This window comes from Leopardus geoffroyi, chromosome D4, assembly GCF_018350155.1.
Source record: "Leopardus geoffroyi isolate Oge1 chromosome D4, O.geoffroyi_Oge1_pat1.0, whole genome shotgun sequence".
Classification (NCBI taxonomy): domain Eukaryota; kingdom Metazoa; phylum Chordata; class Mammalia; order Carnivora; family Felidae; genus Leopardus; species Leopardus geoffroyi.
In genome coordinates, this window is record NC_059342.1 from 70,395,779 (window position 1) to 70,423,030 (window position 27,252).

Here is a 27,252-nt window from a genome sequence, read left to right on the forward strand (position 1 = left end):
TAAATAAATAATTGGGAAAGTTGGGTATGGAGCTTTTCAGAACAGAAATCCTCCTAAGCAGCCTGTACTTCTTCGTATCTATCATCCCTTTAAACATTTGAAGATCCATCTTGCAACACAGCTCTTTTGTAAGTAAAGCTCAACTGCCAACTTCTGGAGTTTCTGAATGTATAAAACTGCTTTTAAACACGATGCTCTCCGATTACAATGCAGCTAAATTGTTTCTCCAAAGCCCTTGACTTCTGCAGTTCTCCAAGGCACAAAGACAGGGGTCTGTCACTGTGCCACTAGGCCCTGAAGATGCTCTCATAATTCTAATTTCCTGGTGAAATGGGAGCCACGAGGGTCTCTAAACGAATTAAATTCACATCACGCCAACTGCTCCCTTGCTTTGTGCCGGGCACGGTGCCAAACACCTCCACATAATTTATCCCACTTAATCCACCCAACAACCAGCTGTTTGCAGGGGAGGAAATTGAGGATCAGAGAGGTTAAACAACTTGCCCAAGGTCACCAGCTGGCCAGGGTGAGCCCCACATGAACGGAGGTCTCCAGTTTCCAAGTCACAAGCTCTTTCCACCAGCTCGGAAAACCCAGGTGTCAAGTTGTCTCAACTTCCCATGAATTTTTAAGGCACCCGCAACTTCTCAATAAGTTTAGGTTGCTGAAAATGGGAATTTCCGGGGGGCTGGGCGTTCTCACATACACTCCCCCACTGCAGCTGTCTCACCGCAGGTACCTGATAAATGATTCCATATCGCCCGCGAACGGGGAGGATTTATTGGCGCTGGAGTTCGTGCCAGGCCCAGGAAATGCCATTTTGAAAGCCGAGAGGCGGATTCGCTCTGAGAGCCGAGAAGGTCTGGCCGCCGCGCTTGGCTGGCCCCACGCGCGGGCTGTGCGCCCCCCGGGCGCCCGGGACTGGGGTCGCCGCGGCGCTGGGCCCTCCGAGGTCGCCAGCCGCGTCCACCCCTGCCCAGGTCGGAGCGCACGCCCACGCCCCGCTGCCGCAGCCGCCGCGTCCCGGCCGCCCGCCCGGGACCGAGCCCCACCCCGCCCCGCTCGCTCCTTCCCGCCGCGGCGCCGCCAGGTGAGCGCGGCCCGGGCGCCCCCTCCCTGCCCCGACGTAGCGCGGAGACCCCGGGGCCGCAGCGTCCACCAGCCCGCCCGCGCGCTCGCCGCGCGCTCGGGGACGGGTGGGGGCGGGGCGGCGCCGAGCCAGCCCCCAGTCCCCGGGAGCCCCGCGCCCTGCCCCGGCCCGCTGGGGTCGTGCCGGCCCGTACCTGCAGCATCCGGGGGCGCGGGGCGCCCAGGTAGGTCGCGCTTGCGGGCGGCGCGGAAGCTCGCTCGCGGCGCGACCTGGCCGCCGTCTGAGCATGCCCAGTGCCGCCCGCGGGCGGCTCCCGCCGGCCGGGCTGGCCGCGACGGGCCCGCGCGCCGGGCGGGGGGCGGGCGCCCGGGCCGCCCTGCGGGGCGCCCCTGCTCCGCCCCGGGCTGGCTCGCTCGGACGCGCCGCCCAGGGCCACCGGGGGCCACCGGGGCTCTCCTGCGGAGCTCTGGGCGGCCCTCAGCCCCCTCGCGCATGCACGCAGGCATTCGTTCCCTAACCATTTATTGGGTACCTACTGTGTGCCGAGCCCTCAGTGATTTTCTGCCTAGGAATGTCAAACACGGCGTTCAACAAATCTTTGAAATGAGGAAGAGTCTTGCCCAGCTGAGGTCCTGCTGACTTCAAGTCCAGTGTTCATCTCGTTCCACTAGTAAGCTTCCCGGCTTAAACTTTATTACCAAAATTTATTGTTCTTTCCATATATCCCGCCCCACCCCCAAATCTGTGCTCTTGCTTTCCTCTTCCACCTTATCTGACACGGGCCTACCGTCTCATGAGCACCTTTCTGTCCACCAAACTCTCAGAACTTGGGCAGCCTCTAGACATTTGCACATGCCGTCCCACCTCCCCTCTGTGTGCGTGGGACTTCCTTACCCAGTTTTTCACGTGGCTGGCACCTTCTCATTGTATCTATGTTCTCCCTCTCTGAGAGGCCTTGCCTGATCACCTTACTAAATTAACACCTTGTTCCTGGACACCCTCCATGTCCTCATTTTATTTCTTTCACGTTTATCACTATCCATTAATTAATTCAACAAATAATTATTGATCACCTACTTAGGTTCTTCATGCATGGTGTTGAACAAATGGGCAAAAATCCTGTCCCCTGGCGGAGTTTGGGGAAAGAGAGGCAGGCAACAGACAATAAACATGCAAATAAGCCATGTGGTATATTAGAAGGTTATAAGTCCTATAAGGGAAAGAGAACAGGGTAAGGAAAGGAAGGTATAGGGAGTGCAGTTTTCAATGAGGTGGTCTGATCAGCCCGTGAGAGGTGACATTGAGAAGGTGACCGCCAGCCCCGCAGAGGGTACAGCCAGTGCAAAGACACTAAAGAGCAGCACAAGGAAGACAGTAGAACAAGATGAGGTCGGCAACTGACTTTTCCTCTCATTTGCTTACTTATTGTGTATTCACCTAGGGAATTTCAGCTCTGGAGCTGTATAGCCCTGTCTTCTCTGCCGCGTCCCAGCTCCGGTACAGCAGCACGTGGCTCACGGTAAGTGCTCAGAAACGACTTGTTGAATGAATATGTGAATGGAGGGATGGACTGATGTCTGGAACCGTCCGGACCAGACTAAGGCCGGCCCAGGGCTAGTCAGTGGCCGCCGGCAGCGCCTGGTGCCTCATTTTGGTCCTTGTCCCCGAGTTGCATGTCCCTGGGTAGCGCCACTGCAGCGGGCGCCGCCTGAGCGTCGCGTCGGGGGGGAATTCCGACCGAGTCAAGGAGCATCAGGAACCGGACCCGCCCCACGCCCCGCCCCGCCCTTTGGTCGCTAGCAAAACCTGGAACCGCGGCGCCAGCCCAGCCCCACTGAGGCGCTTGGGTAGCTCACTGGGCATGCTCCGAGCTGGGCTGAGCGCCAGTGCCCCAGAGGAGTCTCCCGGTGGGGTCTGCAACGCGCCAGCGGAGCCCTGCCTGACGCTCAGCCCTACTTTGTTCTCGAAGCTTTCTTGAGGGTCTGGGGCATTTTTTTTTTTTTTTTTTTCCGAAGCTCAAAGGGAAAGCTGGGAATTTAGAATCGGCCAAAGGCGTTCTCAGGCCTCTCCGCTGTGTGATCTGGGGCAAGCATCTTACTCTCTCTGTGCTTCCAGTAACACAAATATCCGTCAGTCTGATCTGGGCAGAATTTGGGGATTGAATGAAATAAAAAAACGTGAACACGTTTAATCCACTTTATCCATTTCGTGAGGGCCTGCCTCAGCTATCTGCCATCTGCATACCAGTTTGCCAAGTGCTAACATAAGGAAACGGAGGTTAAGGGGCATGTGGATTCTTGGAGTTGTCTCAATTTGCCTTTTATGAGAAACTAGGCTGAAACTACCTTTTCTTTCCCCACATTCAACGGTCACTAGTTTACACAGTGTTCTTAAATTCGAGCTAAAATTCATCTATACACCTAAGGAAAAAAGACCTAAATCTTTTCAAAATCATGCCTTTCAATCACCATAACAGAAATAGGAACAAAAGAATATTCCCCAAACCGGAAGCAAATGAATGTCCACAAATAGTGGAATGATCAATTAGGTTATGGGGTGTTTTTTGAAATAATAACTAGTTTATACTAAGCTAGACCAAATTGCAACTGGGGAAACCATAGTACAGTACAATGTTAAGTGGAAGAAAAGCTGAAAACACAAATATGTTGCATAAAGAATATGTCTACACAGTCACCCAGACTAGAAGGAAATATGGAAAAATGTCAATGGTTTAATTTTGGGGGTTGTGGGTTGGTATCTCTTTGTAAATTTATCTATTATTGTCACAATGTTGTGTTTGCAATAATAAACATTAGAGGACCAAATTAAAAATTCGCAAAGTTTTGTGTAAGTCTAATAATAATAATAATAATAATAATAACAACAACAACTGTTATCAAGTGTGCTTTATATATTTTAAATATACTCTGTCTTTAATCCTTACAGTAACTTTGCAGAATGGGTGTATCTAGCTCAGTTTTACAGAAGAGGAAACAACCTAGGAGCCATTTACAACTAGTAAGAGACAGGGTCAGGACTGAACACAGTTGGTCTGACCTCAAAGCCAGGGTGTTAGGTTTTATAATACTGCCTCTCTGTGTAGTAGCTTACCATGTATTGGTCGTAAAAGAAGCTATATATCATTTCATCTTGTGCCTTTTTTTGCCTTATTTTCTCTACCCTTTGATGTGTTTGTAGGCTACAGATTGCCTTTAAATGTTCTGGTCTCCTGTTACTATTTTATTTTTTAAAATGTTTGTTTTTGAAAGAGAGAGGGGCACCTGGGTGGCTCAGTCGGTTGAGCGTCTGAAGCTCAGGTCATGATCTCGTGGTTCATGAGTTCGAGCCCTGCGTCGGGCTCTGAGCTGTCAGCACAGAGCCTGGAGCTTGCTTTGGATTCTGTGTCTCCTTCTCTCTCTGTCCCTCCCCCGCTTGCACTCTGTCTCTCTGTCTCTCTCTCAAAAATAAATAAACATTGAACAAAATTAAAAGAAAAAAAGACAGAGTCCATGCAAGTACATGTGAGTGGAGGAGGGGCAGAGAAAGAGGGAGATAGAGAATCCCAAGCAGGCTTCATGCTGTTACCACAGAGCCCAACACAGGGCTTGAACTCACAGAACTATGAGATCATGACCTGAGCCAAAATCAAGAGTCTGACACTTGACTATCTGAGCTACTCAGGCACCCTACTATTTTATTGTTGGATCAAATTGTTAAAGTCCATCCTTTTCAGCCGTTGCACCTGGAGTGACATGATGTTATTATCAGCAGTGACAGTTGATCTTATATCATAAGGTCCCAAACTGTATAGAAAGGAAGCTTTTGGATGGAGACATAATCATCTTAGTCTATGTGGTTGAACCTAGCCAAATCAAGAGCAAATAGAGGCCTCATTGGGAATAGGGCTATCCCAAATCTCAACAAGGCCAGTCCAGACAGGACCCACATAGATTATTCTTCCTGGGTAATCATTTTGGAGTCAGAGTCACAACATAGTGGAACCACATGGTCCACAGACTCTTAGAACTTTGCTGTGATGAAAAGATACAGAGCCGATAGTGCTGATGATGTTTGCCAAGCGAAGGCCAGGTCCCTAAGAGCAGACCTCCTACTGCTGATAAGCAAAAAAAAAAAAAAAAAAAAAAAATCTTTTAGTAATGCCCTGGCCCAGAAGTCACTAAACAAGAAACACGAGAAGCCAAAGAAGGTCATTTCCTTGGACAGGAAGGTATGCCACAAACCCAATATGTATCACTGGTAATGGACCAGATTGGTACAAGAGGAATATGAGATTTGCAGCTGGACACAATTATTAGCATATTCCCAGAAGCTGCCATTTGGACAGAAAATCTGGTGCCAAACAGTGCACATAGGCAATTGGCTGGGGGCATTTATAGGAAGAGTTTCCTGGAAGAATCACTGAGGATTGTCATTCACTTCAAGACTCAGGAAGTCTGGGCACCACGTGGACTGTTTCAATGATTTACAGAGCAGGACTCCCAGCTGAGATGCTAATGCTCATCAATTATTTGTGCTGTTAATGCAAGCTTATGAAGGACCTAAACATCAGCAAATACATGGGCAAGCGGTGCTGTTATAATGACAAATGAAAAGAATACGATGTAAAATTATATGCGTAGTATGGTTTCCACTGTGCAGAGAGGGAGACACAGAATTACTAAGTTAAACCATACAAAACTGCCATTTCATAGGTCAATAATGGTTGAATGTTGGCAACTTTCTGTATTTCAGCTTAATGCATACACGCAGAAAAAAACTAGAAAGAACGGAACCCAAATATGAAGGGCGACTGTCTAAGCATTGCTTTTGCAGGCAGAGAAACAAGATACAGCAGGTATCTTTTGTAAATTAGGAGAATCTCGTCTTTGGGCATCTATTTCTTTGTTATGTCTTTATAGTTTCCTAAAGCTTATTTTATCTTTCATTATCAGAAAAAATGAAACAAACTTTAAAAGTTGACAAGCCAGACAAAATGATGTAAAGAGAGTGAAACAGCTACTCTGGAACTGAATAAAAACGTGAAAGGTTTCTTTCACAGAGGGTGAAGCCCACCCTGCCCTCTCCAGCAGTGGCAGATGATGACAGAATGTCTGTTCCTGGCCCAAGAGGGAGGGAGAGGAAGAAGTGATCAGTGGTCAAGTTAGGAGCCTAAGAGATGTGGTAGTCTGACTTGAGACCCAGCTCATGCCCTCAGCCTGTGTTCTTGGGACTTCTGGACTTCACAGATCTCACTTTGAGAAACACAAATTGTTAGCCTAAAGTTTTATCCATTGAAAAATGCCTTTTCCTTGCAAATTATCACTGCCAAAGGAGCTTTGTCTGTTAAACGGATGAACAAACTTAGCATGGGTACAAGAGCAGTGCTGTGGATTCGTTCATCCATTCATCACATATTTATTAAGCACTTTCTGTATGCCAGGCACTGCTCTAAGTGCTGGGGAGACATAAATGAACAGAAGAAACAATAATCTCTGCTCTCCTGGGCATGCCTTCTACCAGGGCAAGCCAGACAATGAGCAGCAAGCATGATAAACAAGTGAATTATATTGTATGTTAAGAGACCAGGGGTAAGGCTGATAGGGAGGGTGCTAGAGAGGGAGGTGGGGAGTTGCAATTTTAAATAGGATTGAGAAATTTAGACACTTAAGCAATTTAGTCTCTGAAGAAGATGAGGGAGTGACTCACGTAGATATCTGGGGGAAGAATCTGGGTAGAGGGAACAGCCAGTACAAAGGCCCTTAAGGAAGCATATCCAGAATCAGAAGGCTGGTGAGGAAAGGGCCAAAGCTGCAGATCTGATGCCAAAGAGTTACCAGGGGCAAGAACTTGAGGGCCCTCCCCTGTGAGCTGCAGGAAGAACTCAGCCTCTCTGTGTGAGCTAGACAGAAGCCAAGCCAATGTCATGGTTGCCAAATGTGCTTCTCAACACAGTCAGATGTTGAATGCTGTCCCTGTAGATGGTTACTAGATGATGGTAAATGTAGATTTGAATAAGGGAACTGAAATCATGTAGCAGGCCTCTGTTGTAAGGGAGTCAGCCGTATGATCCAGAGTATGCATGTATTTTTAATATTATCACATAAGTGCGAAGATAACATAAACAATTATTCAGATGGTTCTCAGACCTTCAAGAACACTTGAGTGAACCCTTAGGAATACACAGACCTGAATTAGAAAACACCGTAGATATGCCAGAGGACCAGAAGGACTATAATAGGCCCACAGACCACCACATGGATTTGCTGCTACACAAGAAATGGAAAAGTAAGTCTAGGGACTTTGAGATCCTGCTCTGGAAACTCAGCAGAAGGAGGTGGCTTCAGAAACAAAGAGAAATGATGAGAAATGCAGGCAATGAGAGTTGGTATCCTGAACTGTCGCTGCTGGTACTTAAGCAAAGGGCAGTGTCTTCTTACAAACCAGGGAGAATGGGTTTTGTCAAGTCTCTCAGCCACACCTTCAAGGTTCATGTGTCCAACAACAATAGGAGACAGAGAAAAATACCCAGGCCATGTAGACTAGTCATACAGAGGTCATGGCTTTGAAAAATCAGCAATGATAACAGAAACACTCAAGGATTACCCTAAGAGAAGATTCTAGGGAGAAGAGTCAGGGAAAATACTGAAAGCAGCATTTAAAAAATTTTGATCCAGGAACCATATATCAAGATCATCTTGAGAAAAGGAGTCTTCATGTAAAAGCAGACTTCAGGTCTCTGCTCAGACCTTCTGATTCTGCTTGTGGACCCCCAAGAACCTGCATTTTATAATTAACCATAAGAATCTTCTGTACACTGAAGTTTTATAACTTCTGTCCTGCAGCCTCCGAAGTACGTACACTAAGAACCCCGTGTGAGTGATACACTAAGAGGATGGAAAATTTTACCAAGAGGTAATCATGGCCTTGTAAGTATCGCGGATGCTTGGATGGATAGGACAAAGGACCAGAGCATCAGCTTCTTAAACATTTAAAGGGGTGGAAGATGAGGGGACAGGGAGGTAGAGAGAGGGCATCCCCTGTAGGCAAATGGGGACCCCCTAGTAGAGAGCTATCAGGCTTTCTACTTTCTGCTCTTGACCTTGGATCTCAGACTCCATCCACCTGACTGTGCTCTCCTGAGGCCAGGAGGAAGCTAACAGTGTGACTGGAGAGGAGGTGTTAGTGGTGGCAGTCACAGTGGTGGTGATGTTGGCCAAGAGGGGTGGACGTTAAAATAAACACATTGGAGTGTGTAGAGCACACACAAAACTGAAACTGAGAAGGTCATTATCTCCTGAAGAGGAATTGGACAAGCGGGGGCAGGGGAGGTATGCGTGCTTACCTTTTGCCATAAACCCTTTTGTACCTTCTGAATCATGTACCAGGTGATGGATATAACCTATTTATTTAAAAAAAAATTTTTTTTTTTATTTTAAGTTTATTTATTTTTGAGACAGAGAGAGAGCATGAACGGGGGAGGGTCAGAGAGAGAGGGAGACACAGAATCGGAAGCAGGCTCCAGGCTCTGAGCCATCAGCCCAGAGCCCAATGTGGGGCTCGAACTCACGGACCGCAAGATCGTGACCTGAGCCAAAGTCGGACGCTCAACCAACTGAGCCACCCAGGCGCCCCAGGATATAACCTATTTAAAATCCACTTTTTTCCTCTGGAAAAAAAAATAATGACGTATGCATAATATTTAAAAAAATTATTTTGTTTTACATTTTGGCTCCCCCTAAATTTTACTAACCAAGTACAAAGCCCAGGTTACTTGACAAGTCGAGGCCGTAACTATGACCAGGGCACAACACAGTATAGCTTGCTCAAAGGAAAAAGCCATAGGTCAAGGGCTGTTACTCCTGCTGGAAATGCATGTGGCTAAGGAATTAAATAGAAAAAGAGCTTTGGATGAGGATAAAGGAGTAAGAAAAATCACTTCAGTGATCTCGAGATCAAGAATGATGCTTTCCTGACATAGCTGGTCAGAAAATGGCTGGGGAAGTCAGATGGAAAAGTTCAGCTACCCAGGCCTTGACTGGAAGTCGCAACTATGAAAAGATGATCGTCTGAGATCTGTTCTAGCTGGGCTGACCATCCTATCCCAAGACGCTGGAAACCTGATCTGGGCCCAAAAGAAAACTGTGCCTCCAATCCCTGGTGACATTTCAAGAACAGGGGGCACTGTTCAGCCTGCCCAGTGCTCTGGTGACCTTCTAGTATTGCATGGATGACATACCACAGGATTTCCTCAACTGCGCCCTGGCGTCCTGCTAGGATGTTGCTCTCATTTTTTCCACGGTACACACAGTCACTGCGTTGAAGTCCAAGCAGACTATCCAGTGACGCCTCTATAAACATGAGTCACATGTGAAGTTTAAGGACTCCCTGTTTGGGCAGGGACATCAGAATTCCTACGGCATGCCATCTTCACATACAGGGTACAGGTAGATGAGAGTCGTATGATTTTCTGCCAAGATGCCTGACTTCACGCGGTAGCCACCGCGGCCTCTACCCAGATACTGCTCTCCTTCATCCCAAACCCCCTGTTCCAGGGTGAAGTTCTCCAGCTATCCTATCAGAAAACATTACCCTCTGTCCATTTCTTTGTCTTCTTGGGCTTCTTTCATTTTGGTCTTGGATGCTACCACCTTGCCCAGCCTCGGTCACCCCTACCTAACCACCAACACCAATCTCTTTCTTGCTTCCCCTTGAGGAATGAAGGCGACCCATGTCAACCTCCTAAAACAAATCATTTGACCATCACTGACTACTCAGATCCTCCCCATCCTTTAAGGTCCATCTCATAAGCTATGTCTTCCTAGATTACCCCAACTGGTTATGAGCAGTCTGATCCCTGTACCCCTGGGTATTTGGTCTGTTTTTTATGCTTCTCATCTCATGCTGACTCCCATTCAGTTGTTAATGTACATGCCCCTTTTGGGAGGCTCTTGAAAAATCCCAAGTGGGGTTTTTGAGGGAAAGAGAGAGCTCAAGCCAGGGATGGGCAGAGAAAGAGAGAGACACAGAATCCAAAGCAGGCTCCAGGCTCTGAGCTGTCAGCACAGAGCCCGACATGGGACTCAAACACATGAATAGCGAGATCATGACCTGAGCTGAAGTCGGACACTTAACCGACTGAGCCACCCAGGCGCCCCAATTATTTCTGAGTAGGGTATGCAAGAGGCTGTGAGCTTCTTCTGAAAAATTGCCCACCTTTCTGCAGTTAGCAAGAAGTTATGTTTTATCTAAAGTCCTTCTTGAGTTCTTTCTGGAATTCTGCTTGCAAGCTTAATAATTAATTGACCAATAGACAGAAAAGAGCTACAGATACCTAGGAAGTATAAGGAGATATAGGATATAAGTTAAGGGAGAAATATGAGCAGTGGTGTCCTAAATAAGATATAATTAATCTATGATTAGATATAACTATGCACTTTCAATTTCTGTGTGAAACAATTAAAGGAATTAGGACATTGCCCCTGCCTCTCCACACCTGGGAGTCACCTCGTTGTGCTGGCAGAAGGTCTACAGGTCTAGGACACACCCCTTTGTTGTCTACCTGTATTGCTGAGTGAGCTAATTCCAAACCAGCTCTGGGGCCCGTGACCTTCATCTTTAGGGAGTAGGACCAGGAACAACAGGGTGGATAAAATCCATCACAGAAATTACCAGGGAATAGACGGCCGCTAAAACCTTGGTGTCTGTGGTTTCAATTTCATTGCAGTCTAGAATTGTGTATAGTCTTAACCATGGGAAGCTTTCCTAATTTTGTCAGTACCCATGACAATATTTTATTTGTATACTATAGGGTCAATGCATTGAAGGGAGTCTTCATTTCTCTCTCAGTCTTATACTATCAGAGTAACCAGCTTTCTTCGATTGCATAGGCAGACTCAGAAGCCCCTCCTTCTGCATTTAGATTCCACTAGATTTATGCTTAACACATTATATACAATTGAGCAAGCCAGCTGCCCCAAGTGTGAATTCACATCATTTCTTTTTATGCTGGGAGCCTAGATAGAATCTGGCACCTAATAAGAGTGTGATGAGTGAGAAAATTACTTGATATTAGATTACCTTATTGATATGTTTGAGTCAGGCCAAGTCCCTTGACTTACTAAGGCCAGCATATTATTTTCCATTACACTTGGATCATTGGCCTAAAAAATGTACACAATACTAATACATATTTCAAATGCCAATTCACATGAGAGAACAATTTCCCAACAGTGCTATTTAGTTTTTTCTCAAGTTCCCTGGGTTGAGGTCAGTCTTTGTAGTTAATGTTGGGTTCCTGACCCAAACACAGCCTGTGCCAGTTCTGAAAAAAAAAAAAAAAATCAACTTTCCATGGTTTGAATACAGAGGTGACCGTGGGAACGTGTACAGCTCTGTCTCTGGTTCTGGTGAAGTCATTCAAAAGCCAATGCAGCCTGGCTATCCTGTGCACCCGCACGGAAATGAGGATAGACAAGGTCCAGCAAGAGGAAACGCACCCATTCTGCAAAGCCAGCCTTGGCATGTAGAGTGGAGGAAAGGATCCATCCCATTCATGAGGAAAGAGAGCTCTCTTGCTATTTATTAAGAAACACTGAAGTAGGGGTGCCTGGGTGGGGTGGTTCAGTCAGTTGAGTGTCTGACTTCGGCTCAGGTCATCATCTCGTGGCTCATGGGTTCCAGCCCTGTGTCAGGCTCTCTGCTGTCAGCTCTCCTCAGATCCTGTCTCCCTTTCTCTCTGCCCCTCCCCTGCACTTTCGGCTCTCTCTCTCTCTCAAAAATATTAAATAAACATTAAAAAAAGAAACACCAAAGTAATCTTGACAACTGTGCTGTATAAGGAAAAAATATGGACCCAATAGATTCAAAGGAAAAATCCAAATGCAGATAAAGACTTATGAGCAGAAATGGATTATTTTAGCACTGTTGATAATTGCTGAAAATATGAAAAGGGGGAATGAATATATAACCATATGTCCCACTGATTATCATATAAATCTTAAAATTATTTTACAAAGAGTTTGTAATGACCTGGGCAAATGCTAGTGGTATAGTTTAGATAAGGACAAAAACTATATTCATAGCATCACTTTGAAAAGAAAAACACATTTATGGGGTACCTAGGTGGCTTGGTTAGTTGACTATCCGACTTTGGCTCAGGTCATGATCTCACAGTTCGTGAGTTTGAGCCCTGTTTCGGGCTCTGTGGTGACAGCTTAGAGCCTGGAGCCTGCTTTGGATTCTGGACTCCCTCTCTCTCTGCCCCTCCCCCACTCCTGCTCTGTTTCTCTCTCTCTCAAAAATAAATAAAACATTAAAAAATTAGAAAAACACATTTATGAACGTAAAAAATCCTGAAAGTACAGTAGGATGTGAAGAGTATTTCTAGATGATGATATGACTGGTGTCTTAGTTTATTCAGGCTGCTATAACAAAATACCATAGACTGGGTGGCCTATAAACAACAAACATTTATTTCTTACTGTTCTGGAGGCTGGGAATTCCAAGATCAAGGCGTTGGTAGGTTGAATGTCAGGTGAGGATGTGCTTCCAAGGTTTATAGACAGCTCTCTTCTCACTGTGTTCTCACATGGAATGGGGTGAGGGAACTCTCTGGGGTCTCTTTTATAAGGGCACTGATCCCATTCATGAGGGCTCCACACTCATAAGCTAATCACGTCCCAAAGGCCCCACCTCCAAATACCATCCCATTGGGGATTAGGTTTCAACATACACATTTTGGGGGGACACATCCAGTTAATGGCAACTGGTGATTTCATATTTTTTTAATATTCTACAACATACATATAGCACTTCAAAAATAAGAAGGAAATATTTTTAAAAACCTGTGTAGCCAATAGCAAACACAAAACTTTTGCTCCCGGAGAATTGTATGGGAGGATATTTTTATATCAGAGTGACTGTAGCACTGACCACAGGAATCTCATGACTCTTCTGTGGGAGGTTTAACTATGGTAACTACGATACCCATGGTCTCCTCATCTCCTTTACACCAGCCCTGCTGGCAGTCCTTCTGAGTCCTAGAATCCCCATTAGTTGGGAAGCCCATGAGCCATGGAAGTGTTTAGCAAGATCAATTGGATTTCCTCATGTAGGAATTTAAACTGGAGAACACGGTGGAAAAAGTGTGAAAACACACACACAGAGCCCAAGATCAAGGGACAGTCAGAGTAACTGTGGTTGAATGTTACACTAATGATGTGACTTCCTGGGGTCCACACCCCTGTGTAGTCCCCTCCCACACTGAGGCTCAGCCAAAGTGACTTGATTTGGCCAACAGGACATCAGTGGACATGACACAATGGATATTTAATAGGCACTCGCACATGAGGACTGGCCCTCTTGGAACCCTGAGACCGCCATGCTGTAAAGAAGCCCGCGATGAAGGACTCCATGGAGAGAGGCATAGCCATGCCAGGTTTTTCTCAGCTGAACCCAGAGAAGACCAGTAAAAGAACTACTCAGCCAACACACTGAATCATGAGATATAAAAAAAAAAAAAAAAATCGTCAGGGCACCTGGGTGGCTCAGTCGGTTAAGCGTCTGACTTCGGCTCAGGTCATGATCTCGCAGTTCATGAGTTAGAGCCCCGCGTGGGGCTCTGTGCTGACATCTCAGAGCCTGCTTTAGATTCTGTGTTTCCCTCTCCCACTCATACTCTCTCTCTCCATCTCTCTCTCTCTCTCTCTCAAAAATAAATAAAACATTAAAAAAAATTGCCATTTTCAGCCACTGCCTTGCAAGTGGTTTGTGACCAGCAAGGGGTAACTGGGACAGCCACAGCAGGGAGTCCTGTTACTGAGGCCTCCACCTTGCATCTTTCCATTCCAAGCTCCTTTTTTTCCTGGCTTGCCTGGACCCAGTGGAGTGTCTGTTCTGGGGTTCTTTGAGATTACCATCTTCTATATTTATCTTTATAGTCTTTCAGCAAGCCTGTGTTATTTTAAGGCAGGCGTTATTGTCAAACCCCAGCATTCAATGAGCTGAGCCAAAATGTGAGTATCTTTAAGGAGAGGGATACTGTGGGTCTTGTTTACCATTACCCGCCCCCCCCCCCCCCATAGAATGGTGTCTATCACATAGCAAGATCTTAAAAGATATTTGTAAGTAAATGAACAAGCAGATCTTGAGGGCTTGTTTAAAATGCAGATTCTAGGGGCGCCTGGGTGGCTCAGTCGGTTAAGTGTCCGACTTCGGCTCAGGTCAAGATCTCGCGGTCCGTGAGTTCAAGCCCCGCGTCGGGCTCTGTGCTGCCAGCTCAGAGCCTGGAGCCTGTTTCAGATTCTGTGTCTCCCTGTCTCTGACCCTCCCCCGTTCATGCTCTGTCTCTCTCTGTCTCAAAAATAAATAAACGTTAAAAAAAAAAAATTTAAAATGTAGATTCTAGGGGCCCCCCCACCTCTGGAGACTCTGATTTGGTGGGTCTGGGTTGGGTCCAGGAAACTACATTGTTATTAAGCCATGTGAGTGAAGCCAAGGCAGGCGGTCTATGGACACATTTTCACCTTTCGGGCCTCAAGTTATTCTTGCAACTGAAAGAAGCCAATTTATCAATTTTCCAACTGTCTCTGCGTCAGAATCACCTGGGTTGCTTATTCATCATGTTAGCTCCTAGCCCTCCCTCCTGACCTACCAAATCTGAAAATCACTGAAAGTGGAAACTTATAATGTGTATTATCAAGAAACTCCTGGGAGAATCTGATGCACCTGGTCTGCAAGTTTAAGGGCATTTGCAACCACTGACCTAGCAAACACAATTCTCTGAAAGTCATTTGGCCATCAAACATACTTTTCTCATTCCCAAGAACAGAGAACACACCCCTCCTCTGTTAGACAGTCTCACACTAATCTTTAAGGCTTAAAAAAAAAAAAAAAAAGGTTTTCATGATTACTGTGAGAAGTATTTCTTAGGAACTCTTTCTAAGTTTAAATGCCTCATCTGTCAGTCAGACTTTGGTAACACCCGCCTCTCATGTGCTGTGAGGACTACAATGAGGAAAGGTGCATGACAGCACTTTGAAACTGAACACACGAGGCACATGATTTGTAAGCCTTGGATCATAAACATGTCATGCAGAGGATTAAAGTATTTTTATCTGTTTTTAGACAAACAATCATTCATTATGAGTTACCTTGCTCTTCTAAGGACTGGATCCCGATGTAAAATGTTTCAGGGACAGGAAACCCTGGCTACATTTCTGATTCCTTCACACGGTGTTTAAAGCTGTGTAATCTGAGCCCTGCATCACCTTGGTCTCTCCTGACCCCTCTCCTCCACACCCTCCTGCCCCGTGCGTGCCAGCCCTTCCAAATGCTGCATGCTGGCTCACCTCTGTCACAAACCCTGCTCCAACTGGGCACTGTCTCTGGAATGTTCTTTATTATTGTCCATCCCCATCCACCGGGACCTTTCCTGAACCTTTGGTGTCTGTTACTATCTTCCACCCTTTAGGCAGAATTGACCAGCTTCTATCTGGAGTCCCCACTGAACATTTGTCCAAGATCCTATATCACTTGGTTACACTTCACCTTCTTCCTCCACCTTGAAGGCAGGAACTTTTCCTTATTCGTCCCTGTGTTTCTGGCCCCGAGTACAGTGCCTGGTACAGAGAAGGGATGGATAAATATTTGTTGATAGCATGAAAGTCAGGGGCTGTCTTTGGTGGGGCCTTAACTTCTAGGGAAAGAGAAAAGTGCTCCCACCTGGCAGTGGCCCCTTGTTTCTCTCTGACTCTGATTTCCTGCTGCTGTCCCTTTTCCCTCCATGAAGCGACTTACGAAAACCAGACAACTTGCGACAAGCTGCTTGCCTGATCTTTAGCTGGTGGGGGTATCCAGTAGGTTTAGAAGAGTTCGCCCAAGTGGGTATTATATCTACATGTAATATTTGATAGAAATGAGAAATCAAGGTATTAATGAGAAATCTCTTGTGAAGGCCAGTTCTGAATTGTTGGTGCCTACTAGCTACCTCCAGCTGGATGTCCCAGAAGCACTTCAAACCCAAGGACTCCCAAACTAATGAATCAGCTTCAGCCCACATACCTGTTCCTTGTCCATTGACTGTCTGCCTAGTTGCCTGGTTGCCAAGCCCCAAGCCCCCCATCTCTCTTGCCATCTAAGAGAATGACCTGTTCTCTCTGTTCCAGCCCCACAGTATTTCTCACATCCTTCCCAAGCTCTGTTTTCTGCTTTAGGACCTCCTTATCTCTCATCAGTGCTCTTGCAAATAAGCTCCCAATTGGTCTCCCAGCTTCCTCTCACTTTTTTGTTGGAATATGGATAATAAGTTGACCTTGCTAAATATAGATTTGGTTTTTTTTAATTAAAAAAAATCTCTATTTTTTGAGAGAGAGAGAGAGAGAGATACAGAGTGTGAGCAGGGAAGGGGCAGAGAGAAAGGGAGACACAGAATCCAAAGCAGGCCCCAGGCTCTGAGCTGTCAGCACAGAGCCCAATGTGGGATTTGAACTCTGGACCACGAGATCATGACCTAAGCTGAAGTTGGATGCCTAACCGACTGAGCCACCCAGGTGACCCAATAAAGTGTAGATTTGAACAAATTTTTCCTCTGCTTGAATGTTTCTCCAGGGCCTACCTACTGAAAAAGTCTGCATGGTATTTGATGGTAACAAATCTATCTGATTGGATGGCATCTCCTGGGAAGTGAGAACATAAGAAGGAGGCACCAAGAGGCATTCATTCGTTCACCAAATATTGATTAACACCAGCTAAATGCCCTGCTCTGTTCTGGGTTCTGGGGATAGAGTGAAGTCTTTTGATTTTATGGAGCTTATACGTGAAGAGACAAAAAAATGGAGTCACTTTAAGATGACCTCTGATCTGAAAAACAAGGACTGTGGTAGATTGTGTAGATTGCATTGGCTTCAATTCTTCCCTCCTCTCTGCATCCATGCTCTTTGCCATGTAGCCTTGAAGTTCCTTACATTAGAAGTAGATGGACTTCTCCCTGCTGGACTTTGGGCTTGGCCATGTGACTTGCTTTAGCCAATGGGATGTTAGCAGATGTTATGCAATTAGAGGCTTGAAATATGTTTGCGTGGTTAAGCTTGTCCTTCTTGTACTTCTGCTTCTGCCATAAAAAGGCTGCCTCGGGTAGACTGCTGGTCCCAGAAGAATGAGCAAAATGGGAAGTAGAACCAAACTGAAGGAAAGGTTGTTGTCTTAAGATGCTGGGTTTTAGAGGTAGTTTGTTATATAGCAGTATTGGAGCAACAGCTCATTGATTCTATCCTCCATGAGACCTTCTTGAAACCCCTGCTTTGGAAGTGCTATTCCCGAGGAACTGGCTGCTACTATAGAGGCCCTCATACTTCCTTAGTTCTGTACAAGAAACCTTTCCATGTAAGAAATATTTTCACCTAGTCATTTACATCAGCACCTAAGAAACCCGAGTATGTCTCTTCCTTGCAACCTGAATGAGCCTAAGACACGATCTCCCCTCCTGTCACAGGTCCTAGAGGGAAGAGATTACTCTTGTTTGCGAAACTGGCACAGAACCTGGTGTATTGACTGCATGCTGTACTCCACTACTTGTGGAACCAGATGAGACTCTGGCCAAAATTAGTGAATTTGATGAAGCAGTCTTCCCTAGATCCTCTCTTGGAAGATCTTTTTCTATGCAAGAGACTATTGTTAATTCACTTTTATCTCCGCCCCCTCCCCCCCACTATTGGTGAAAGGAAGGTACTCTGTCAGGCACTGAGATATACAGGCAAATTAGGCATGGCTGATCTTATGTTTGTAGAGATCACAGATTAATAGAAGAGATAGGCTGTTCCAAGATGGCGAGATAAAATCTATCTGAGAAATGAGGACAAGATACTGACGGAGTGGAGACTAACCCAGCTTGGCGGCTCAGAGAAGACTTCAAGGATAAGATGATACTTAAGTTTTGATTGGCAAGGAGGGATTGGCTAGATAGAAAAGGGGGAGAATGTTCTGGGAAGAAGGTGAACAAGTGCATGAACTTAAAATCTATGATAAGTGTGTAAGGGTGTGTGGGGTGAAGAGGGCATGAGAAGTGGTGTGAAATGAGGTAGAAACTCAAGCTTGGCCAGGTGTGAAGAGGGTTGTGTGCTACAGTGAGAAGTCTGGACTAGGTCCTGAGGACACCAGGAAGCACTGAAGATTTTAAGCAGGGGAGTGAAATGTTCAGATTTTGCATACTTAAAAGGTCTTTCTGGCATTAATGGCTTGGGAAGGAGCAAGGACACTTGTTAGGTCATTGCAGTAATACGGGGGGGGGGGGGGTGCAATTTAGATGACCTGAAGTGTTGCTAGAAACCTAGGGAAGTGAGGGAATAGGAGAGTTAGGAACTTTGAGTGGATAGACCAGGTGCCTGGTGTCTGGTCCCTGGTCCCTGGAGGGAGGACTGTTGAGATAGCTCCCAAGTTTCTGTTTAAACACAGGTTGGATGATGATATCACTCATGGAGATTGGTGGGGTGAGGGGGTCTAGGGAAGACTGCCTCGTTAAATTCACTTGGAAGGGGGAGAGGAGGATAGAAGATGAGTTCCCTTAGGGTCATGTGGATGTGGGTGGGTCTGGGGAGCCTCTAAGTGCATGTCTCATAGGCAGCTGAACACCCACACTCAGAAGAAATAAGTATTTGAGTGTCACACGTGTGTGATGGTGGTTGAAATCATGGGTTTGGTTTGTTATATTGCCTGCCCAGAACTGGTGCTTGCAGAGGCATTGAAGAGTCATCTGCACGTGGTAGAAATGACTTTTAAAGCCCTAGAAGAATCTCTACGTGGTATTTAAGAGGTTTTACTAGGATATTCACGTGGGGACCATCCTTTTTCACCTTTGTGCTGCCAGAACTCTCCAGAGGGCCCACATGCTTAGTAATGTTGGATGAATGGATGAGTGAAGTCCCCTGGTCCGTTGGAAGTTGTAGATGGAGAACCAGCATCACCAGATCCATACCCCTGATTCTGTAGGTTCAAGTTGGGAATTAATGACATTCAGAATTCTCACAATTCCAGACCTTCCAGAGATTCTCAGGTGATTTCTACAATCACCTTGAGGAATTTTCTCATAAAACAGATCCTCAGGCCCCATGTAAAGATATTTTGATTTAGTAGGTCTGAGCTGGAGCCTGGGAATCTGCTTTCAAAACAAGCTCCTGAAGGGTCTCTGATGCTGATGCAATGTGGGCCACATTTGGGGAAAAGCCACTTGTGCTGGATATTCCCCGTATCTCCATCCAGACCTGCTCTTTGTTTTTACTTACTCTAGTCTGTGCCCGATAAGGCTGCCTTCTATAGCCCGCACCAGCCAGGCGCCTTTGGTCTCTGGCTTCCACTGGGTTCAGTCAATGGAAAGGAAGCAAGAGCAGGAGATGGGTGGGAGAAACGAGGGTGGGCACTGATTTACCAGGCCCCCTGCCCAGCCGTGGTTTGGCAGTGGCTGCATCCACAGTTCCTGATGGGTAGCCCTCTCTGCTGGCTAAAGCTTTCCCCAAGTCCTGTATCAGCTCCTTTCCTTTACCCCTGCAGGCCTGGGGTAGTAACGGCCATCCATCACAGCTAGTCTCTGGGTGCTTTGCTATCTTTATTTCCCCTAACTCTATCCAGATGTCTAAATAATTTGTTTATTACATGCTCTCCAATTACCGCCTTGAGTGTGCCCTCTGTTTCCTGCCAAGACAGGAAAACAAAAACATTGACTGGAAAGGGTCAGGAATTCTGGGCCCAGTTCAGTTCAGTTTAATTCAATTCAGCAAACATTTACTGAGCGAGGTCCTCTGAGCCAGGCTCTGTGCCAGAAGCTGGGGATACAGAAAGTGACTTAGACACTGTACCAGCCTGCAGCGGGTTCACAGCCTAACGGGAGTCAGAGCCCCAGAATACAGGGTGATGGTGTGGTAGCTCAGGGTAACATTGGAAGTGCAGGGGAGACATCTATGCTAGGACGGGCAGGCAACAAAGGCTTCCCAGAAAAAGGGGACATGTAGAATTCGGGTGGGCAGGAAAAGAATGAGAGAGGACACTTCAGGCAGAGACAGAATCATGACATGAATGGCTGCCTGGAGGCAGCTTTGTGCCCACTCTGCTGGGAGGTGTGCAAGAGGGTTGCCTCAGAGGCTTGAGATGTGGGATGCTCCCCTTGGAACAGGTGCTAGTTAGGGTACCCCTGCCTCCAGGTGTTCTCTGTGGACTGGGGACCTCCTATTCTTTCCCAACTGCCATGATTTGGGCTCCTCTCCTTTTTTTTTTTTTTTAAACAATTTAACGTTTTTTTAATTTTTATTTTTGAGACAGGGAGAGACAGAGCATGAACAGGGGAGGATCAGAGAGAGGGAGACACAGAATCTGAAACAGGCTCCAGGCTGTGAGCTGTCAGCACAGAGCCTGACGCGGGGCTCGAACTCACAGACCACAAGATCATGACCTGAGTCGAAGTCAGCCGCTCAACCGACTGAGCCACCCAGGCGCCCCATGGGCTCCTCTCCTTCTTAAGCAGGTTACCTCACAGCCTACCCTCAGAGGGTTGTCTAGGAGAAAAGAGGGAGATTACATGGAGTAAAGGGTGGGGGGTCCATGAGGTTAAGTCAAAAGAAAAACTCTGGCTGTTATATACAACAGACCTCCCGTTTGGGACTCCTGATTCCACAAACTATCTCCATTGACTTTAAAGGAAGGTGAGTCTGGCAAACTCTTATTCAGCCTTCAAAAGCCAACCGAGATTTTACTTTCTGCAGGAAGACGTCCTGGAACTCCCTAACCAATGCTTCTTCTTTGTCTTCATCCCAGTCTTTGGTAATTTGCATGATCACCAGCCTGTCTAGCCCACTTGACTACTAGATCCTCAGGCCTGTGGCTTTGACCTATTTGTCTCTTTCTCTCCAGGACCCAGCACTGGGCCTAGAGCATAATAGAGCATGAGAAAATATTTGCTGAACAGAAGTAACAGGAATTCTTGCTGCATTAGCAGAAGTAGTAATGATAATGGTGATATTATCAGCCCTATTTGAGGAATGAAGAACCTGTGGCCCAGGGCAGTGAAGGGGCTTGCTCATCATGTTGGCACGGCCCATAAATGACAGGACAGAACTGGGACTTGAACCCGAATAAGCCTGTTGATTCCATGGGCTAGAGCATACATGGCCGGGCTCTTCACCTGCACAGGCACAGCGTGTGGTGGCTGACCAATGCTACTCAAGCAGCAGATTGAAAATAAGAGCCATGTTGATGGAGTGATTGCTCCTGACCAGGAATTGTCAGAACACCTCATTTCCGTCAACTCACTTAACCCTGACAACTCACTTAACCCGGCTTCTGGAGGTATGTGTGTGATCGTTGCCTGATTAGAAAGATTAGGATCCAGAGAGGTGGTTAAGCAATGCATCCAGCTCATACGGGGAAGAGGCAGAGCTTGCATTCAAACTCAGACTTATTCCAGAGCCTGTGCTCTGAACCACTGCACTTTCCCCAGGGAAAGCAACACCAACTGCAGATTTAGGAAGAAAGGGAAAGCACTTGTATATACTGTATTTGTAAGAGGTTTATAAACAGAATTATGCCTCTATATTACAGCAAAAAAAAAAAAAAAAAAGGAAAAAGAAAAAGAATACTGTTTCTAGAAGCATCCTAAATTATACAAATTGAGAGTTTTATAAAATTTAGAGCATTGCAGAGTAAATTGCGTGGGCCTGGTGGAATGTGCTTGTTCTGCTACTGAGCAGCTGTGTTATCCTGGGCACATCTCTTCCCCTCTCTGGGTTTCATCTATTTCCTCATCTGCCTTAAGCCTTCCCGAAAAGGCTTTCCTTTCAAATTGCCAAGTACTGGGCAGTTTGCATCAAGTGCAGTCTTTTTGCGCCCTCTCCTGTCCAATTGCAATACTGCTGGTGGTGTGGTTTGAAAGGAGAGGCAGCCCCAATCTAATAAACAAGGGGTGAGCAGCCAAGGGCACTAAAAGTCCATAACAGGAAGCAAGGGCCAGTCCTGTTCCATCCCTTCAAAGACTTAGAAGTCCTGCCCACGCAATTTCAATTGTTTCCCGAAGCCTCCGTACCCACACACGGTGCCACCTGTATTATTACCTGCCTCACGTTGTGTGGTGGTTGTTTGTTGACATGTTGATCTTTTTTTTTTTTTAATTTTTAAAATGTTTTATTTATTTTTGAGAGAGAAACAGAGAGCAAGCAGGGGAGGGGCAGAAAGAGAAGGAGACACAGAATCTGAAGCAGGCTCCAGGCTCTGAGCTGTCAGCACAGAGCCTGATGCAGGGCTCATGAACAGTGAGATTGTGACCTGAGCAGAAGTTGGATGCCCAACCTACTGAGCCACCCAGGTGCCCGACATGTTGGTATTTTTAAGCACAATGCCTGGTGTTACTCGCTTTTATATTCTCTTCCTGCCCCTTTGGGAGAGCATGTGGCACAAAGGCCCTCAGCTCAGTCATACTGAAGCGAAGACAAATGGAGAGAAGAATGAATGAACTGACAAGAGGCAGCCCTCTGCAGAAAGGTTGAGCATGAGTGGGGGAAGTTCTGAGTTTGGAACCAGTGAACCCCAGGACTTTGCCACACCTTCCTCTCTGCCTGGAACACAATCACTTCCCTTGTGCAGCTTCTTCTGGATCATACCTCTTTCCTTCCAGTAATGATTTCCTTTGGGAACTCTCCTCTGATTCTCACTGATCTGCGTGAGATCTGCTTTCTATTTGTTCCCACGGCATCCCGAGCTTTTCCTACCAAAACACCTACCAAACCATTTCCAACTCTAATTTGCTTGTTTTCCCCACGGGACTTGTGCTCCCATGAAAGCAGGGACTGTGTCTATCTTGTTCATCCTTACATCACTAGTATTTAAAAACGTCCCTGTCTGTGCTCATCCTTGGAGCTTAAATATTGTTTTTTGAGTAAATACTACGTGAAAATAACATGAATGGGCTGAAGAAATCTAAGAAAGAAATGGAAATCCTAGAAGGGACTCAGCGAGTGTCTAATCTCATCCTTCTATTGTACAGATGGGGAAATGGAGGCTCGGAGAGGTCCTATAGGCTGTCAGAGGCAGAGCTGGAGTTAGAGGGTTCTGATTTGGATTGTCTGGGCTTTCTTTGCTGTCTGGTTTATCTAAGGAATAAAGGAGGCTAAGTTCTTAGGACCGGCAGTGTTAACATCACCTGGGATTTGTTGGGCTCTCAGGCCCTGCCCAAGATGCACTGAGTCAGAATCTTCACTGTAACAAGATCTCAGGTGTTTTGTAGACACGTGAAGTCTGAGAAGTGCTGATTTCAGTGAGCAAGGGGACAGCTAGCCTGGCCTAAACGTCATCCCAGTTTGTGCAGGAAAGCCAGCTTGTGAAATGGAAAAGAAAACCTATCCAGGGGCGCTTGGGTGGCTCATTCTGTTAAGCGTTGGAATCTTGGTTTCTGCTCAGGTCATGATCTCGTGTTTCGTGGGTCCGAGCCCCCCATCGGGCTCCATGCTGTCAGCGTGGAGCCTGCTTGAGCTTCTCTCTCTCCCCTCTCTCTGCCCCTCCCCAGCACATGGGCATGTGCTCTCTCTCTCTCTCTCTCTCTTAAAATAAATTTTAAAATTAAAAAAAAAAAAAAAGACAACCTAGCCAAAATATTGTGGCATTCAGTGTATGCAGTAGATGAACGACCGAAGTGCACGTACCCTCACCTTCCAAAGTTCCAGACAGTTTGGAAGTCCAGGACTGGCCTGTTGGAGGACAGTGGTTCAAGGTCAGGTGAGGTGACTAAAGGGAAACTCCCAGAAGCGCAGCTGACTAACAAGCCTCTGCTGCAGATTTCCAGCTTTTGTAGTTCTCGAATTAAAAAAAAAATTTTCCAAATGCATATTCATTTACACAAAGAATTCTAACCATGCTGCTTGAAGTGGTGGTGAAAGTCCTCATACCCTGCCAGTGACACTGTCGACTGGTGCAGCCTGTTTGGTAAACACTACAACAATATGTAGCAACAACTATAATATAGTTTATCCCTTTGGGCCAAGTAATGCCATTCACAGGAAGTAATCCTGGGAGATAGTTCAACAGAAGTGAAAAGCTATATGCATGAAGATTTTACTACAGCTGAAAGTGGAAAGTACGAAATGAAAAGGGGATAGTTGAGCAAATTATGATATGGTATCTTCCTCAAAACAATTTAAAATTCATTATAGTATAATTAATGTCCCACCTCATCGGCTTGGGGTACACTGCTAATTAAGAGCATGGTCTCTGGGTTTTCGGTTCTGACTCTACCCCTTCCTGTATGACCTTGGGCAAGTTTACGTAACTGCTCTATGCCTCAGTTTCCTCAACTGTAAAACGGGGATAATAACAATACTTTCTTCATAGGATTGTTGTGAGGAGTAAATGATTAATTAAGTTAATTAAAATGCCTGGAATAGTCTTCTCTGTAGATTTATATTATTATTAGTTTTAACAAATTAAATGGCCTGGTGCTCCCACCCCACCCACCTGACATAAGAATGCTTTTCTTCCCTTCTCAGGGCCTGCTCTCCTTTGATAAGTCCGAGACTCCCAGGGATGTTTCCTCCATCCTCCTTGGAGTCAGTCTGGTTTTCCAGCCTCAAGGAGAGAAAACAAGAGAATTTGCTCAAATGGCTTGTACATTCCATTCTTTACGGCTCTTGTTGATGTCTGATGCTGCCATTGAGACAAGTGATCCAGGGGCCCTCTTGAATTCTCCCTGTCCTAGAATTATGCTCAACCATGGTAACTCAATCCTATATAGGCCTGGGATCCCAGCTCTTTATACACATGCACACACACACGCACACACACACACACACACACACACAGCCACTGCCACAACTCATTCTCCATGGTGCCTGAGTCATTGTTGCTGAGGGTGAATGAGATCCCTTCCTTTATCTCCCAAGCCCTTGGTCTATTCACATTTATCTCCCTAGAATATCATTCCACTCAGTGGGTAGCTTCAGTTGTTCCAATGGTAATAACAGCTACCATTAATTGAAAGCCAAGTGTTCTGCTATTGTATCTTCACAAACATCAATCCTCATAATGAACCTATGAGGCAGGTACTGTTATTCTTACTTCCCAGCTGGAGTCTATGAGGTTCAAGTATGTTAAGGGGTTTGCTGGAGATCCACAGCTTGCAAGTAAAACAATCTTAGATTTTAACCCAGTTTTGTCTAACTCCAAAACCCACACTCAGAACCACTACCCTACATGGCCTCTCTAGGAAGGGATATAAACAAGAAGTTCATAATAAATGGTAAATAAAGAAGTAAAATCGTAATGAATAGAATTGTGCAAAAATGTCTGCATGTCAAGAGTATTTGCTGTGCAAGACAGGGTTGTGTATGTTTTTTCTCCTCTTAAATAATTTCCTCTAGTGACAGTTATACGGTTTTTACAGTTAAAAGAAGCTGTCCTCCACCTGCAAAGATGACTGCCTTTAGCCTCATAGTTCTTAGCCTTGGTTGCACATGAGAATCCCCTCGAGGGTCTATTTGAAAAGATACACAGTGTCTGGAGTCCATTGCAGATGAAGCATGTCAGGCTCTCTGGGGGCTGAGTCCAGACAGCAGTATTCTAAGAGCTGATTTTAGTGTGCAAGCAGGATTCAAGAACAACTTTATGGAGAAGCTTCACCTCCCACTGTTCTTCTGGAGAATCTAGCTTCCTTGTGTCCTGTAACTCCATGCTACTTGACGCAACCTTTTCTTTCTTTTCCCAGGAAGGGGCTAGTAATATGACTTATTTCCCAATCTTGTGTTCAGAGAGGCACTGAGAAGACTTTTTGGCTGATAGAAATATTCTCATCTTGATTGTGGTTATATGACTGTATACATTTGCCAAAACTCACTGAAAAAAGGTGAATTTTATTTTATGTAAACTATACTTTATTAAGCCATTAAAATTTTTTTAATGCGTATTTATTTTTGAGAGAGAGAGAGAGAGAGAGAGACATAGTGTGAGTGGGGGAGGGGCAGAAAGAGAGAGAGACACAGAATCCGAAGCAGGCTCCAGGCTCCTAGCTGTCAGCACAGAGCCCGATGTGGGGCTCGAACCCATGAACCATGAGATCATGACCTGAGCCGAAGTCAGATGGTAAACCAATTGAGCCACCCAGGTGCCCCTTTATTAAGCCATTTTTTAAAAAAAGTATGAATTTTGGAAAGAAAGAAATAAAACATTCACAGATTGTATGTTTAAATATAAGGAAATCTAATATAATCTATAAGGATTAAATAAGTAAATTGACAAGGGAGCTGAATACAAGGACAATTACAAAACACATTGGTACTTCTATTTACTAGCAACACAACTAGGAAATAAAAAGTTTTAAAAATAATTTATAATAACAAAACACAAATGAATGAATCTAATGAAAGATTTTGAATACCAGTACACTGCCAATCGTAAAACATTCCTGAGAGAAATTAAAGAAGAATGAAATAAATTGAGGGATAAACCATGTTCATGAATTGGAAGACACAATATGGACAAGATATTAATTTCCCTTAAATGGACCTACAGACTTAATGCAAACTCAATAAAATGTCAGGAAATTTTTTTAAAGTGGCTATTAGCAAGTTTGTTGTAGAATTTATATGGAAGGACCTACAACAGCCAAGGCAATATTGAAGAATAACAAAGCTGAGGACTCCACTACCAGCTGTAAGATTGTTATAAAGCTATGGAAATTAAGACAGTGTGATAGATAGATAAACAAACAGGCCAATGAAATAAAACAGAGTCCCGTAACACTCCCATCCATACATGGTCACTTGATTTATGCCAGATGTTTTGCAGGAAGCCAATGGAGAAAGCATCAACTTTTCAGTAAAGAGAAAAAGAAGAAACTGGATTCTTCACACCATACACAAACATTAATGATGGACCACAGATATAAATATGAAAGATAATAAAAATTCTAAAAGGATACATTGCAGAATATCTTCATGGTCTTGGGGTATGTAAAGATTATTAAAATATGATACAGAAAGTATAAACCATAAGAGAAAAGCTTGATAAATTGGATGTTATTATTATAAATAACTTCTATTCATGAAAAGCACCATTAACAAAGAAGGCAAACCACAGACTAGTAGAGAATATTAGGAATACACATATATCTGACAAAAGACTCATACCCAGAATGTATAAAG

The 27,252-nt window shown here is 45.3% G+C and overlaps 1 protein-coding gene and 1 long non-coding RNA gene across 4 annotated transcripts in view; one reads left to right on the forward strand and one right to left on the reverse strand.

The window, feature by feature from the left end:
* PTPN3 (protein tyrosine phosphatase non-receptor type 3) overlaps positions 1-27,252 on the reverse strand; it is a 149,863-nt gene that overhangs the window by 112,518 nt on the left and 10,093 nt on the right. The window contains exon 1 of one of the 3 annotated variants that reach the window (XM_045469849.1): positions 1,284-1,431. The exons of the other annotated variants lie outside the window; for them this stretch is intronic. The gene's annotated coding sequence lies outside the window, so the exon portion shown is untranslated. Of the gene's footprint in view, positions 1-1,283; positions 1,432-27,252 lie in introns of those variants that run through there. 3 annotated transcript variants of the gene reach the window in all.
* LOC123593646 lies at positions 1,439-17,160 on the forward strand. The gene is made up of 4 exons (XR_006710421.1): positions 1,439-1,760; positions 2,532-2,609; positions 7,933-8,016; positions 16,697-17,160. It is a non-coding gene; the product is annotated as an uncharacterized LOC123593646 (long non-coding RNA).